Source organism: Ochotona princeps, chromosome X (assembly GCF_030435755.1).
Source record: "Ochotona princeps isolate mOchPri1 chromosome X, mOchPri1.hap1, whole genome shotgun sequence".
Classification (NCBI taxonomy): Eukaryota; Metazoa; Chordata; class Mammalia; order Lagomorpha; family Ochotonidae; genus Ochotona; species Ochotona princeps.
The window spans coordinates 23349529-23365902 of NC_080865.1; the positions used below are offsets into that span (position 1 = coordinate 23349529).

Below are 16374 nucleotides of genomic sequence, written 5' to 3' on the forward strand. Positions count from 1 at the left end.
CTAATCCGCCCCACTCAAGCATTAGGATCCCCTTATGGGCACAGATTTGTGTCCTGGTTGCTCCAGTTCCCATCCAGCTCCCTGGTTGTGGCCTGAACAACAGTGGAGGATGGGCCAAAGCCGTGGGACCCTGCACTCACATAAGAGACTTGGAAGAAGCTCCTGGCTCCAGATTGGATCAGCTCCAACTACTTCAACCATTGTGAAGTGAATCAATGAGGGAAGATTTTTATGTCTCTCCTCTCTGTAAAATTTGCCTTTCCAATCAAAATAAATCTTTTAAAGAAATCTTATATCTTTTACTCAGATGAAGAATATTTCCCTTAAAATATATTTTAAAGCATGTGCCAACAGTGCCAGCATCTTTGCTTTGTTTGCATTTAAAGATACATAGTATACAATTCATCTAAATGCTAAACACATACTCGATGCAATGTATGCGGAGAAAGATCTATCACAAGCCTGCTCCACTTGCTCGGGAAAACTATCTCTTTTAAGCTGTTCAGATTATATAGAGAGGGAAGGTGTTTCATTTTTGTGCTATATAAAGTTATTTCAGAGTTAGATTAAGATAGACTGAGTCATATTGGAGCCCATAAATTGATGAGGAAGGCTCACATTCACAAACAGAATGGGGAATTCAAAAGTATAGTAAAAGGGAATTGTTTGTCATAGGTTTTAAGTCACTGTAAGATGCACCATCACGTTGTTTCCTGCTTCACATCTTACGTACAGCCACATTTAAATTGACAAAGAGAATATCTGCTGTCAGAGCCGTTTTCCTAAAGCCATACAATGCCCAAATCCTTTGATAAATCCAAAGAGAATGAAAGACACAAGGCAGACTTAGTCCCAGCTTCAATTTAGACTAACTCAGCTAATCCCAGAATAGATGAACAAACTCCCAGCACATCCAAAGATGTTTGAGTAAAACTCTCCACTATTTGAAGTCATCACATTTTTCCGATTACTTATTATGTAGCAATGATGTGGAAGTAGTTTAGTAGCAGATCAAGGAGACACCATAAGAGAATCAAACTAAATGGTTATGCATGAGTTAGTAAACAGGTGATTCTATTGTGTAGAGACAGCTTTTACATAGAGAATGGTCCTCAATCGGGGCTCATATATGCTTTGAGGAGAGAGAAAAAATACTTAGTTTCATGAAAGCATATTTTACATGATGATAATAGGGGTTGTTGTTGTACAGAGGGGTTAAATAGCCACCTGTGAAGCTGGCATCCACTGTGAGTGCTGGGTCAAGTCCCAGCTGATTTGCCCTTGTTCCAGTTCCTAGCTAACATGCTCGAGAAAGTCGTGGAAGTGCTTGCCTCTGCTACTCATGGGAGAGACCTAGCAGGGGCTCCAGGCTCCTGTGGGGCCAAGGCCTGGCCATGACGCTCATTTGCCAAGTGAACCAGGGACTGTAGGGACTCTCTCTCCCATTCCCTCTTGCCCATCCTCTCCCTCGGTAACCCTGCCTTTTAAATAAGTTAATCTTTTGTTTAAAATGAGAATAAATGAATTTTAAAATCACAGTGTTAAGTGGCATCGGTATTTCCAATATCGAACAATATTAATTTAGAAAAAATAATGTACATCACAGTGAAAGATTTTCTAGAGCAAAATACTAAAATTGGAAAAACAGCATTTTAATGTAGCAAAATTATTATAAACACTAAATACAGATGGCAGATGATGTTATGAGAAATGTCTAATTTGCCTTATCACATTTCACAATCCAGTGACCTATATAAAAAATAGAGAGGATTTAAAATTATATTCCTGAGAGTACTCTATACGCCACAAACATTCTTAAAAGTTTAAGATTTCCATATGATGCATTCCATCAACAAATAAAAACAGCTAAGGGCCACTGTGTCTTTTTTCATTCCAATAAATATGCTTCAGATTCTTTTGATATGTTACACAGACACTGGTCTCAGCCTAGCATCAGATATTTTAATTTCGGAACTTTGAATAACCTTCTTTGGAGTTGAGATTAGAGGAACATTCTTTTGAACTATAAACTACATATATTATTTAGATATTTTATTAGCATTCCAAAAGCTTATCAAGGAGACATGTAAGAAACAGAAACTCTAATTGAACATTTGAATCCCTAATTTACGAATTGAAAAATATGTCCTGCCCTTGCCAGGAAATGGTCACAGAAAAAAAAACAATTTCAGTAAAGAAGTACAACACATAATTTTCTAAAAGCTGATCCACAGATAAGATGCATGCTACTTTGCCAATTCCGGCTTCCTCCTTCCAGTTAGTCAAAGTTCAGTTCTCATAATCACTGAGGCTGCAGCTTCCGCTCAAGCCCTTTCTGTCCCTTACCATTCACACCGAATCATTTGTTCAGGCCTATCATCAATATGCCATTCCAAAGTTGACCACAGTCACCTTCAATCAAAACTCATTTCCTCTCATTTACTCCACTGCAACAGGCTACTGCGAAAGAACACAAAAACTGGCCACAATACCTTAAAACAACTCCCACCAGAAGTCACGTCCATCTCCGTTATCCGCTGGACGCGGGTCTGGCCTTTTTATTTCCTTTGACCAAAAACTACAGCAGGTGGTATCAATCTTAAGAGCTTCTACTTCCCCACCCCTGGAAACTGCCTCCATGAGCTTACTCACTAGTTAATGAGTGTCACATAGCCGGGAAGCCCCTCTTAACCCAGCTTCAGCCAGCTAACCTTGAAATAAGGAGCAGCCCTGATGACCAATAGCTAAGACAGGCATGGGTGAACCCGGCAAAGCAATCAGCCCAAGTTGCAGACTGAAAGAAAAATGAAGCAAATCCCAACTATATGTCTTAAGCCACAAAAGTTATGCTTTGTTCTGTGATAGTCTGCTGTACAACAAAATCTAAATTGATACTGCATTAAACCATCCGTTTGTTAGCATGCCAATTCCAATTGCTGGAAATATGACACTTGGGATACAGGAAAATAAAAGGAAACAGCAGCAACTACAGGCAGAAAAAAATATTTCTTGGGAGTTCAAAGGTTGGGACAAAATGACAGAAAAATAAGAATATTAAAATTATCTCAGAACCTTTTTGGTTCCTGTTTTCCTAGCCCTAGCTTATTCTTCTCCTGCCACCTGGATTGGAAACTAACCCCATACTGAGGAAACAGGTGAGTGAACTGCAGTTTTACAAGGCTTCTCACCCTCACAGAACAGCACAAGTGTGTAGAATGTCAGTGATATGCTGCATGGAAAGCTAAATGCTTCATGCTTAAGGCTTCATTTTATCCTCACAGCAACCTCAAAAGACACCCATGCTCACCATCTTCAATTTCCTAACAAGAAAACTGGAGCATAAAGGACGTACTCTCCCAAGCTCACACAGAAAAGTGTTTACCTTCAGGGAATCTGCCTCCGGAGCTGCTCCTCTTAACCACCTTGCTTCCTCCCTTCCATGGGGCAACACTTGGCCTGAGCACTGCAGGTGCTATATATGCTCTCTGCTTCCCAGAATCCACCATTCCCAATTCTTCTCACCTGACTTTTAACACAACTCTCTGAGTGTCAGAGATCTCCAGCATTCCTCATCCTTGTTTAGCCATGTGGCTCTCACAATTTAATCACCTGCGAGCTTTAAATACACTGATGCTTGGATTCCATCCCCAGAGATTCTGATTTAATTGGTTTGGAGTACGGCCTGGATATCAAGAGTTTAAAAAGCTTCCCAGGTGATTTTAATGTTTAGCCAAGTTTGAGAATAACTGGTACACAGAAATGGAAGATTCATTTCTCCTTCTACTTCCCACGTCTTCTGAAGAAAGGTGCTTATAAAAAAAGTACCTTATAAATCAAAAAAATACATTAGGTTATAGCAGAAACGGCAAAACATGGAGGCGTAAAAGCAGGTCACTGCCTTAACAAGATCTTAGGCTCCTATCTAAAAATGCCTTTCTTATATGCATCAATGTCTGAAATTTTAGGATTGGGAAATGTTAGCAGTTTCATTATTACAGTTCACCGCCATTAGCTTTAAAAAATAAAAATATTTCCAGGGAGGGTAAACTTATTCATGTGTTTTCAGGCTGTGTCTCTTCATTTCCCACATTACTCTCTCCAAGGCAGCGAGTTCAGACAGGTACTGAGGGAAAAGGAAATCTGTTACAAAGCGTGAAATCTATTTCTGGGTCAGGGGCGTTTGGGTGAAGCCAGGGAATGAACAGAGAAGTCTGAGAACTTGAGAAGATGTGTGGCAGGTCGGTGGCAAGCAGAGTCGGCTGCCTTGAGTAAGATGTTGTAGCATAAGGTAGGCTGCGCAGCACTGTTTTAAATTTCCTCCTGGACTTTGATGACAGCACTTTCTCTTTGTCACTTTTTCACAACAGATATTTGTTCACTCATGTGTGAAAATGTGCATAAAGCATATGTAGTGTGAAAACACAACTGATAATACAAAGATGTCAAAGATACATGCCCTTAGGGAGAATAAAGTCTCAAACAACTTTTAATAACAGTAGGATAAAACAAAGAAAATAGAATTGAATCTCATTCAGTTTTTCTAAATTTAAGATCTGAAAATGAATGCATAACTTTGGGTGGCCCGGCATCACTGTCTAGTAGCCTGTCATAATTAATAGCAATTTCCTATTTCACTGATTATTTTAGTTACTGAAATGGACTTCAAATGACTGAGAAACATATCCCATTTTGAACTAAAGTAGAAGTAGAAGAATTTACTGAGTGGTATTTTTGTAGCCAACAACATCTTGATGAAATATAAATCAATATTAGAAACCAAAATTAAATTAATCACCCGAGAAACGAAACTTAGATTAATGGAAGGCTTGAAAACTTCAGCAGAACAACAAAGGGAATATTTCTTTCATCTCAAGTATATATGAAACTTATTCTCCTAAAGAGAGTGAAAGTATTGATTTTCACTTGTTTGGTAAGACTTAACATAATCTGTAACCTGCCAGCAGCAGCCACTACCTTAAAGTCAAGGCAATAATGGTGATAACATGTTGGAAAAAAGATGAGTTCAGAGTTCTCATGTGATATTAAGGAGCTGTAGATCTTAATACTCATAATATTTGTAGGAGACCAAGAGGATCTGGAAAGGGATAGACAATGACAATAAACTTCCAAGTATTCTTTAACCCTTAACTTAAAGGATTTTCCTTGGGCTGTTACTGTATCTGAAACTCCCAGTTACTTATTCCTTGATGGTACTCTAAGGACATTTGAATTTTGATTACATTAACACATCATGTAAAAAAGGAATAAAAAACCATTAGGATTATAAGGACATGAAGTTATAAGAATTATAAAGTCATGTGCTAGACTTAGGAACACCTGGTACACCTGTGTATTCAATCACGGAGCACAGGAGTTCTTCAAAATGATGGCTGAAGGGGCCCATGTGGTGGGGCAACAAATGAAGCTCCTGTGATGCTAGAATCCCATATGAGTGCTGGTTCCGCTTTCTGCTAACTATACTCCCAATACAGCTCCATGCTAAAGCTCTGGGAAAGCAGCAAAAATAGCCCAAGTTTCTGGGTCACCACTATCAACGTGGAAGACTCAGATGAAGTTCCAGTCTCTTGGTTTGCACAAGGTCCAGGCCCAGCCACTGCAGCCATTTGAAGGCAGTGAAACAGCAGATGGAAGGTCACTCTCTTGCTCTTCGTCTCTCCCTTTCTCTCTCTCAAACTCTGCCTTAACATAAACAACAACAACAACAACAAGCACAGACAAATCTTTAAAAAAAAAAGGTGAAGATTGTAGGGCTCTATCCTCTGATTTAACATCATGAGTGATTTTGTTAAAGCATTGCCTGGGATCCACAGTTTGAGAAGTCAAACTATTTTATAAATGATGACATAGAGGGTAACAATGAAGCCGGATATTCTGAGTAGAGAAATACCATTTGAATACCTTCCAGGGAAACATCATAAATTTAAGCACTCATTCAGACTGTCAAGATTATGATAGGCTAGAGTTGCCATGAGTCTACACAAGATACAAGTTAGGTGATAAAGGTCCTGTCCACGGGAGACCATGCAGTAATTCATGTGGGTGACAGTTCCCACAAAACTCTAAGAACTGTTCTCCCCCCAGGTGGCCAGCTCAGGTTTAAAGTAAACAGATCCAAATCTATCAAACTGAGGAATGCTCTTTCCCAGACAGGAATGTCACTTAAAACCAGTCTCAGGGCATAGCTCCCAAATACTCTCAAGGGATATACCCTATATAAAATGAGCCCCTGTATTCAGGAAAGCTCAATGCTAACATATCTCCTCTGGTATTTATTGTTCTTCCAATCTAGACATATTTTACCCACCAGGAGGCATTGCTGTAATGATAAAACCACCAACAAGGCTTGTTTCAGTTGTGAAGACAGAAAAATGGCAACTTGATACTGTCCATCCTTGATCATAAACTTGTGAAAGTTAACTGCATCCTTACTTTTATTTTTCAAGTTTTCCCAAAGTTTATTTTACACTGGTTATAGTCTGAATATATGTACCCCTCCAAAATTCCTAATCAAATCTCCAGTGTGTTGGTGTTAACAGGTGAGAACTTTGGGCAGTAAATGCAAAGGGTGGAGTCCAGGTGAATGGAATTACTATTTTGGGAAAGAAGCTTGAGGAAGTATGTTTGCCCTTCTGCCAAGTAACAATACATTACTATGGAGTCACCTATGAAGAAAAGAAATTTCACCAGACACTGACTTGACTCTGATTTTATACTTCTCTGCTACTGTTGTAGGGTTTTTGAACCCCGAATACTGCAGCAACCTCAAATTCTTGTCTCGCAGGAAAGAAGAATTTTCATGCGGACACAGTTTAGTTTTAAAGTAAGGTTTATTAGAAAAGCTGAGAAAGGAGACTCCCGCCCTAGTGACGGGAGGGGGTTCTGAGATAGAAAAGACCCTTACCCCCTGCCATAGTGGCAGGAGGAAAAGCAAAAAGACCCTAGTCCCCTGCCATAGTGGCAGGAGGAAAAGCTAGAGAGAAAAACCCTAGTCCCCTGCCATAGTGGCAGGAGGAAAAGCTAAAGAGAAAACAACCCTAGTTCCCTGCCATAGTGGCAGGAGGAAAAGCTAAAGAGAAAAACCCTAGTTCCCTGCCATAGTGGCAGGAGGAAAAGCTAAAGAGAAAAACCCATATCAATGGTGGGGAAAGCATCTTTTAAAGGTTCCCCTCAAAGATGCTTCTCCATAAACAAAGGAGATTCCTGGTTTCCATGGTACCTGGCCTTGGGACAAAAGGCCAGAAAGGTGTCACTGGCCAACTTCCTTGGTCCCTTTCTAATGATAAAGAGGCCAGTCTGAAGCCCTCCCCCTTGGCAATGGCTGGAGACAGAATTGGGTGGAGGCTTCAGGTGGGGAATAGATATGTTAATGTCACCCTTGTCTCCTGGGAGAAGCACTCCTGATAAAATATGCATTTGTCTTGGGAGAGACGTGTTCTGGTGAATCCAAGACATGGTGGGGAAAATACCCCTTTATATTTGGGAAGAAAAATGAATTGGGGACTCAGAATACCCTAACTGCCTACCACCCAGTCTAACTCCTCTCACACTACTACGACTCTGAAAGATAAATTCTCAGTCTAAAAAACTTGGTCACAGCATCCTAGGGGGATTCAGGCAACATGATTGTTGATTTTAAATGTAATAGTTTCAATTAAAGAAAAGGTGTTTCTATTCAGCAGGAGCATACATCATTTGCTAAAATATCAGACTGATGAAAATACTTAGGTGATCATGAATTCTATATACCAAGGAGGTGCCTGTAATAGCTGTCCTTTTCTAAAGGGTCACAAATTAATATGAGCATTGTGAATTTCTATAGAAAGATTAAACATGCAGTGCCTTCTAGATCTGTTTTTGGCTACGGAACCCTGTTTGGAGGGAACATTCACTTCACAAACATTGGGAAACTCTAGGAGAGATTTTGATGCAGAGCCACAAAACATTGAGGACTTTTGGGAACAGGCTTTAATCATACTGTGTGAATGTATCAAGAACTTTTGAATTTATAATCCACAACGCTTACACAATTGCATTCTCCTATTGTGACTTTAAAGACATTGCGAATGGCTGTTCATTCTGTACCAATCATTTATGCATTAAGACAGTCTTCTTTACTCGGAAAATGACTTTGCAGAGTTTCAAAAACAAAGTATGTGCAGCACGTTTGACTTCAACCTTCAATAAATAACACTTTACTTCCTAAAATATATTTATGATGGCCAGATACACATTGAAGTTAAATTATATACTTTAATTTGGATTCATTAGCATAGGAACTATAAGAAATTACAACTGTCTGAAAATGGAAAGCTATATTTTGGACAAAAATAAAATCCCTTGCTCACAAACTGGTTTGAAAATAAAAACAAAATGAAAAGAAACAGACACCAAACAGAAAATCTTAACTCTATAATGTCCTGATATGAACCAAAGTAAAATAATTATCATTAAGCCTTTTTAACTACTTGTAAAATACATGACTCTCTGAGGGAACTTGCCAGATTTTGCAATCAAGAACAATACTTCACTGATACCTGCTTAATCGCTATTAAACTAATAAACAAAAGAAATCATCAAGGGCCTGGCACAGTAGCCTAGTGGCTGCAGTCCTTGCCTTGCATGTGCTAGGATCGCATACGGGTGCCGGTTTGTGTCCTGGCTGCTCCACTTCCCTTCCAGCTCCCTGCTTGTGGACTGAGAAAGCAGTAGAGGACGGCCCAAGACCTCGGCACCCTGCGTCTGTGTGGGAGACCAAGAAGCTCCTGGGTCCAGATCGGCTCAGCTCTAGCTGTTGCAACCATTGTGGAGTGAACCAGTGGAGGGAAAATTTTTGCCTCTCTTTTTCTCTGTAAATTTGACTTTCCAGTAAGAATAAATAAATCTTTAAAAAATCATCAAACTCTAAGACCTCCAGTGACTCTTAATTCTAAGATAAGCATAACAGAGTATGGTGACATAGCAGTAATAAGGGACACTAATATTGAGATTATTTGGAGCTGAAACGGCCATTCTTTCATCCACTTCCTTTTCCTACCACTTTCCCAGATATAACAGGTAATCCTGCAAGCCACAAAACAACTACTAAGATCCAAGTGAGGACGTTCTGCATTGCTTTTATAGCTATGTTTCTCCACACTATGGATTTTGCATATGGGAATATGTAAGAACAAAATTAAGAGTAAATTAGAGGAATAATACCTAGAGATAATGGAAACTACTCAGAAAAAGATATTAGAAAAGTAAGAAAACCTGTTACATTATCTAGAAATAAACTGCTATGTTTTCTTTGATAAGAAATGTTATTAGCCTCCTGATAGTGTTAATCCATAAACAGAAACTACTTGGAATCAATCTTATTATATAATGGATGCATTCAAAACTAAAGATGTCAAGGTTATGATGTGGGTATACAATCTGAGGATCCTAGCCTGGAACCATAAGATTTAAATTACTCTTTTGGACTAGTTAGATGCTTCAACTCAGCATTACAACATGAACAGCACACACAAAAGGGGTTTTGTTTAGACAATTGATCTTAAACATATTCTTTGGATGAAGGTCAAATAAGATACTCTATATTTTATGCTACTTTCATTTCTACACATATTTGTAATAAAGCAGTTCAAGATTAGATTATATTACTGCAAATTTTGTCTCTTAAAATTCTTATTTTCATTTTATTTAAAAAGCAGAAAGACACATAAAGCTTTCGAACCACCTTGACATTTAAACAGAAACATGTGACAGAAAAACATATTGATGTAGATTTACCGGCAAAGTGTTACCAGAACTAAAGCTCAATTGTTCGCAACCTCAAGTCATTTTTTTATATTGATATTAAAATAAGAATTAGTTGGCATGAGTTCAAAATATTTTTGTAATGTTTAATCATTTACTTTAGTGACTTGTTTCAAAACACAGTTCTTACTAGTTTTGATAGTGAAAAAATATTTGACAATAATCATTCTCATTATGTCTAAGAAATATTTCTAAAATATAAATCTCACAGTTCTGGACATAAGCTATCTGTTTAAGGCTCCCATATGATTTATCTTTCATTAAAAATACATATGTCTGATGGGCCAAATAGCCATTTCATTTTCTATATGATAATTAAGTTGCTATGTCCTCACTAAAGATTGGATCTGCCGTTGCATATTTTGATATTATGATTCACACACAGACCTTAGTTAAATGCCCTCACATATCCATGCTAACACATGATTGTTCATCAGACTAACAGATTCTAAATTAGTAACCTGTGTTTCATAGTGTTATCTCTAGCCCTAACTCAGCCGTTGGACCTTTTCCTGGGAATGTGTTAATTATGCAAAGTTTAATAATGAAGTCAGAAACATGTTTCCATTTATCTTACCCTGATAGACATCTTAACAGGATTGTAAGTATCTGTAAGGCACTGTGAATTTTCTCTTTAGATATCTGCTTTCTAATTATAAAATACAAAGTGGGAATGGGTGGCATCTGTCATTGTTTTTGCAAGTGCATCTGCGGCCCTCAGTGATTACAAGAACATGAATCATTCCCAATGAGCCCAGGGCACTCATAGTGTACTGTGGAGGTTATATGATAAAGAGACCTTGAAATCCCATAATTGATTTTTTCTGCATTTTATACTTTATATGAACATACTTAAAATGTAAGGCATTTCTGTAACTCCTCAGACTCTGAAATGGGAGTTAGGACCATATTAAAGGGAATATAGAATAGTCTACAGATAAGAGAAAATATCCCCTATTACTTTTTGTTTTTCATTAAAACTGTAGTGAGAAGACTATATTCTTACATAATTTTCAAATTTCGATTTCAAAGAAGTAACAAAGAAATTTTCAGCTATTGAGATCAACTAATTAGGAAATGTACTAACTTGAAAGTGGAGGAATAAGGTATATATCAACATTAGTTTTAGTTTTAATGAAGAAAACAGGACATAAAGTCTGGCCTCACAAGATTTCTCAGTGGCTAAATCGTTGCCTAACACGCGCCAGAATCCCATCTGGGTGACGGTTCATGTCCTGGATGCCCCACTTTCCTTCCAGCTCCCTGCTTGTGGCCTGGGAAAGCAGTGGAGGACGGCCCAAAGCCTTGGGACCCCGCACCTGCGTGGGAGACCCAGAAGAAGCTCCTGGCTCCTGACTTTGGATCAGCTCAGCTTTGGCCATTGTAGCTACTTAAGAAGTGAATCAGTGGACGAAATATCTTTCTCTCTGCTTCTCCTTCTCTGTGTAAATCTGCCTTTTCAATAAAAAAAAATCTTTAACACAAAAATAATAAAATCTGAGCAGATAAAGTGTGTAGAAAATGATTTAAAGTGGCTATTAAGGTTCAATGATAAAATCTGTAGTTTTTCAAGGTCAATTTCTGTCATCTCCATGGAGATTTCCAAGGACTACATCTCTTTCAAAAGTGATACAAAGCTGAATAAATACTCTTTCAAATAATCCTGCCATTCTTACTCTTTTTCTTCTTTCTTATTTTCAATGTTTAGTAAACTATTGGTTTCTTATACAGTTAAATCCTGTTCTCTCTTCAACCTTAGGAAATCATCCTAGTTGCAACTATTAACTAAGCCTAGTGTTAAATACTAGTTGTCTTACGAATCCCTTCCATGTTATGTATAATTACGGGCTATAAATAATCTTCGTACATAATTTAGTTTAAAATAGTATGGAACATTTCCCTAGCAGATTATCATTTCAATACTGATGAAATGGCAATACATGTTGCTACAGTCGTACAAGATTTTACGTTTTCAACAAACAAAATTCATGATGATTTTCTCAAAAATCTCCTGGTTACACAATTAAGAAAATTTATCACACTTCTTAGCTTATAACATTTCAATTTAATTAGTCCTCGTCTGGTGCTTTTTTATTCTTTTTCATTATACTTGCAATCATCTGTACTCATATCTACTGGGTTGATAATTAAGTGACTAATCATTATGCTTGATCTTTAAAATAACTAATGGGTCAGGAAGGTGAGTTCATTATTATTAGTTCAACATAAAATCGTTCAGTGCTTAATATGTGTCACAACATGGGAGGTTTACAAAAAATTCACGGAAAATTCATATTATAAAAGAACTATGCATGGATTTTAAGGTTTTGTACCAAAATAGACTTATGTTTTAATTATATTTTTTCCACAAATCTTTTTCAATAACTCATAAATTTCCTTTAGCAGTTTGGATTTTTTTTTTTTAGTAATTTAAAACAGACCATGTTGGAATTAAAGGTTTTTACATTCCTCCTCCATATTAATTTCCATGGAAATAGTAACATCTCTCAATACAATCAGTTACTGATTCTGTCCATGACGTTTGCCCTCACACATTCCTTTGAAACCTCAAATTCATCCACTGCAAAATGGGGGCGGGGGAATCTGTCAGCAGTGACATTACAACGACAGAAAATGTTGGTAATCTGCACAAATAGAACGTTCATAAACCTGTCTAAATACACTGTTTTTCCTTTTTAAAGGAGAAAGAAAATGTATATACTCTTTTTTTTTTATTAGCCCTGCAAAAATGCAAGGCCTTAAAAAATTGGGTAAAGACTCAGAATTGTTCCTCTCCACGGAAATCCTTAGTAAAAGGTGAAAGATTTATACGATCTGAAGAGAAACCAGAGTATTGTATATACTCTTTTTACATAGCTTGTCATGTCAGCCTACATTGGTATCTCAAACTGTCAACCATTGTACACGATCATAAACTGAAGTTAATTTCATCAGTGACAGATTTGTTTATTCTGATGGTTTTATCTAGAAGCAGGAGTAAAACACCAAGTCTTTCTTACTCCACTTGATTCCCAAGGGAGAACAAGAAACTTGATTTGTGTAAAGCAGAAGTTTTATCTGCTTTAGGAAAAGAGTTGAAAAACATAAATCTATTGTTATTTGAGTTCCTTTCTTGTCCGTTGGCTTTACTCCTGTTTGCTTTTTAAAAAAGACTTCCCTTTCCTCTGTCCTCTCTCAATGAATTTGTGGCCTGAGAAGTGTCTAGGTTGGAGGCAGGCACTGTGGTACACCAGGCTTAGCTATTGGTTAGCTATTCCTACATCCCACTTGAGCCTGACTCAATTTATCATTCTCTGCCCAATTCAGCCCTGACTGATGGGACATTCAGGAAGTGAACCATTCACTGGAAGTTCTACTTCCCCAAACTCCACCCTTCTCCCCAGGCTAAGCACCCATCTTACAGTCTCTCTGTCTCTATCAGTCCGTTTCTTTCTCCTACTTACAAATAGATGAAAATAAACATGAACAAGAAAATTATCTAAGTCCTTCAATGTCCAAAAAAGTCCTCATTTTGTCTTCTTAGTAATAATTTAGGTAGGCATAGAATTTAAAGTTGACAGATTTTTATCTTCAGTGCTTATGTGAAATCCCTTAATTGTTTGCTGCCATTTATCCTTGATGATAAGTTTAGTGTTGTTTTGACTGGCTTCCATTTGTTGGTAGTCTGCCTATTCTTCCTGGAAGCTAGTAGGATGTTTTCATTAGTTGTTATGTATCGAAGTGTGAATTTCTGTTTATTCATCTTGCTGCAATTCAGTATTCACTTTGAAGCAGCACACTCGTTTACTTTTTTCAGTAAATGGGCATTTTTTTGCACTATCCATTTAATTCTTGCTTCTTCATCATTTCCCCTACACTTCCTAGGAGTAATACATTGGAAATACCTTGCAGCCTAGAAAACTCTACTGTCTCTTAAATGGCAGTTTGGATGTCTCTTTAAAGTCTCTCTGTTCCCTATCGTACATAGGGAGCAAATTCCTCTGTGCCTCATTCTCACCCAGGCTCTGCCTTCTGAAATTACCCACTGAGGGTTTTTTCTAATTATTATAGTACGATTAGCCTGACAATAATATAAGGAACAGAAAACAATTATCAACTACTTTCCAGCTTTAGGGATAACCTGCTGGAATCCCATATGGCTGCCAGTTTGTGTCCTGACTACTCTACTTCCCATTCAGCTCCCTGTTTGTGGCCTGGGAAACCAGTACAGAATGGCCCAAAGCCTTGGGACCTTGTACCTGCATGGCAGACCCAGAAGAGACTCCTTCCTGGCTCCTGGCTATACACTGGCTCAGCTCCAGCTCTTGTGGCCACTTGAGTGAACCAGCCGACAGAAGATCTTTGTCCTTCCTTCTCTCTGTAAATCTACCTTTCCAATAAAAATAAACAAATCTTACTTTAAAAAACAATAATATAATTTATTTGTGAGCATTTTTACCTATGTGTATACTCCTCAACTGACAGAAAACAGGATAATTGTGTATTTTGAAAGAAAACTGATATGTCACATATAAAACTAAGCCCTCTTGAAATACTGCCTCCATTTCGCATAGACTCGTCATCTATATTGAGATAAATACAACTGGGAATTACTTTTATATTTCTTAATTAATTTTAGTGTTCTTCACATATAAATATCGTGAGCTTATAAATTTTCCACTGTAGTTCTGTGTTTATTCTACATAATATTTTAGTAAATTTCATATCCTCTACTTGCTGCTTTTAAAATCTGCACAAATTTTACAAAATATAAATTTAGTGTTTTTAAATTAATTTTAGCATTACAATATTTCATAGTATTATTTGCCATATAGTACTTATTTTTCCCTCTAGTGATGGCTTTGGTTGCTTGCTTTTATCTCAATTTTTCTCTTCTGATAAGAAAAGAAATGATATCCTGTAACATATCTTTTCATACATCTAAGTATTTTTCTAGGGTAAATACCAAAAGTATTTTGGGAAAATAAGGTTTGAACTCCCACAATATGCAAATTATAGTCACTTTCATCAATCTTTCAGTTATTTAGTAGTAATTTTTTTCAATTTACAAGTAGAAAATAGTAAATATTATTTAATTCTTTTCTAATTAAAACTAAATAATTCATATTTATTGGCTATTTGCATGCTTAAAAATTTCCCTATTTTTCTATCAGTTTATTCATTTTTCATTAGAAATCATGAATTATTTGTATATTTAAAAAGTGATGTTTTGTTATAGATATACATAGAAAAAAACTCCTCCTATAATAAAATTTCTTCTACATGTGAACTAGTTCTACTCTTTGTCTCTTAGTTACCTAAGTCGTCATCCTTTGTGAATAATATGTTGGCTAGTCTCTTGGATAGTCACCATTTGAAAGTCATTTTCTATTCTTCCTATTTCATCTGTAGTGATTCCAAATCCTGAGTGTTGATGCATTATATGTTTTCTTTGTAACAGTTAACTTATTATTTTTTATAAAAAAATATGATCAAGTACCTTTGATCATATCATAATAATTGTTCTTTCAATGAATGGAGAAAGGTCATAGGTCATATTAAATGAAAGGCAGAGTTCATAAACAGATGTCCATACATAGACATGATGATGTTATATTGCTGTGCTGAAGCTGGAATAAACGGTCCATTAACCAAGTATTACAGGAATTTTGTAGGGGCTGACACAATGGCTTAACAGGCTAATCCTTTGTATGCAAGAACCAGCATCCTTTGGGACCCTGCACCCACGTGGGAGACCTGGAGGAGGTTCCTGGTTCCTGGCTTCGGATCAGAACAGCACTGGCTGTTGCGCTCACTTGGGGAGTGAACCATCAGATGGAGGATCTTCCTCTCTGTCTCTCCTCCTCTCTGTATATCTGACTTTGTAATAAAAATGAATAAAACTTTAAAAAAAAACAACAACAAAAAAGCAAGAACCAGCATCCATATGGACACTGGTTTGTATTCCAGCTGCTCCACTTCTCATGCGTCATGCTGCTTGTAGCGTGAAAAAGCAGTAGAAGATGGCCCAAGTCCTTGGGGGCCCTACATGCTTTTGGGCATCCTGGAAGAATCTCCTGGATCCTGGCTACCGATTGGCTCAGCCCTGGCAATTGTAGACATCTGGAGTCAGCAGATTTAAGTATTTCTCCATCTCTCCTTCTCTCTATAAATTTGAATTTCAAGTAAAGATAAATAAAGGTTAAAAAAAGAAGAAGAAAGAGAAAATAAACAGATTGTCTCTTGAGTACTACAGATGGAAGTTTAACACCTTGATCTCTCACAGTGAGATGTGTGCTGTACTTCTGGTCTATTGAGCAAGGAAATAATTTTTTGTGCCATTTTAATCCATTAAGATGTGATAATTTACAACGATAAGAACAGAAAACAAATGCAACTTTCATTTTGCCTTCTGAAAGCGTAACATACCAATACAACTTTTCCTTTTAATCAGGCTCCATTATCCTCAGTAGTTTACACAGTGAACTCACTTCCAGTTGCATACTTCATATAGAGAAATGCTAGTTCTGCAGGTGCACAGGGTATACATTCTGC

The 16374-nt window shown here is 37.3% G+C and overlaps 1 protein-coding gene and 1 non-coding gene across 2 annotated transcripts in view; both read right to left on the reverse strand.

Moving 5' to 3' along the window:
* Positions 1 to 16374, reverse strand: part of IL1RAPL1 (interleukin 1 receptor accessory protein like 1) — a 1231223-nt gene that overhangs the window by 339473 nt on the left and 875376 nt on the right. The gene's annotated exons all lie outside the window — the stretch shown is intronic.
* LOC118760584 (U5 spliceosomal RNA) lies at positions 12557 to 12674 on the reverse strand. Its single transcript, XR_004996863.2, has one exon. It is a non-coding gene; the product is annotated as a U5 spliceosomal RNA (small nuclear RNA).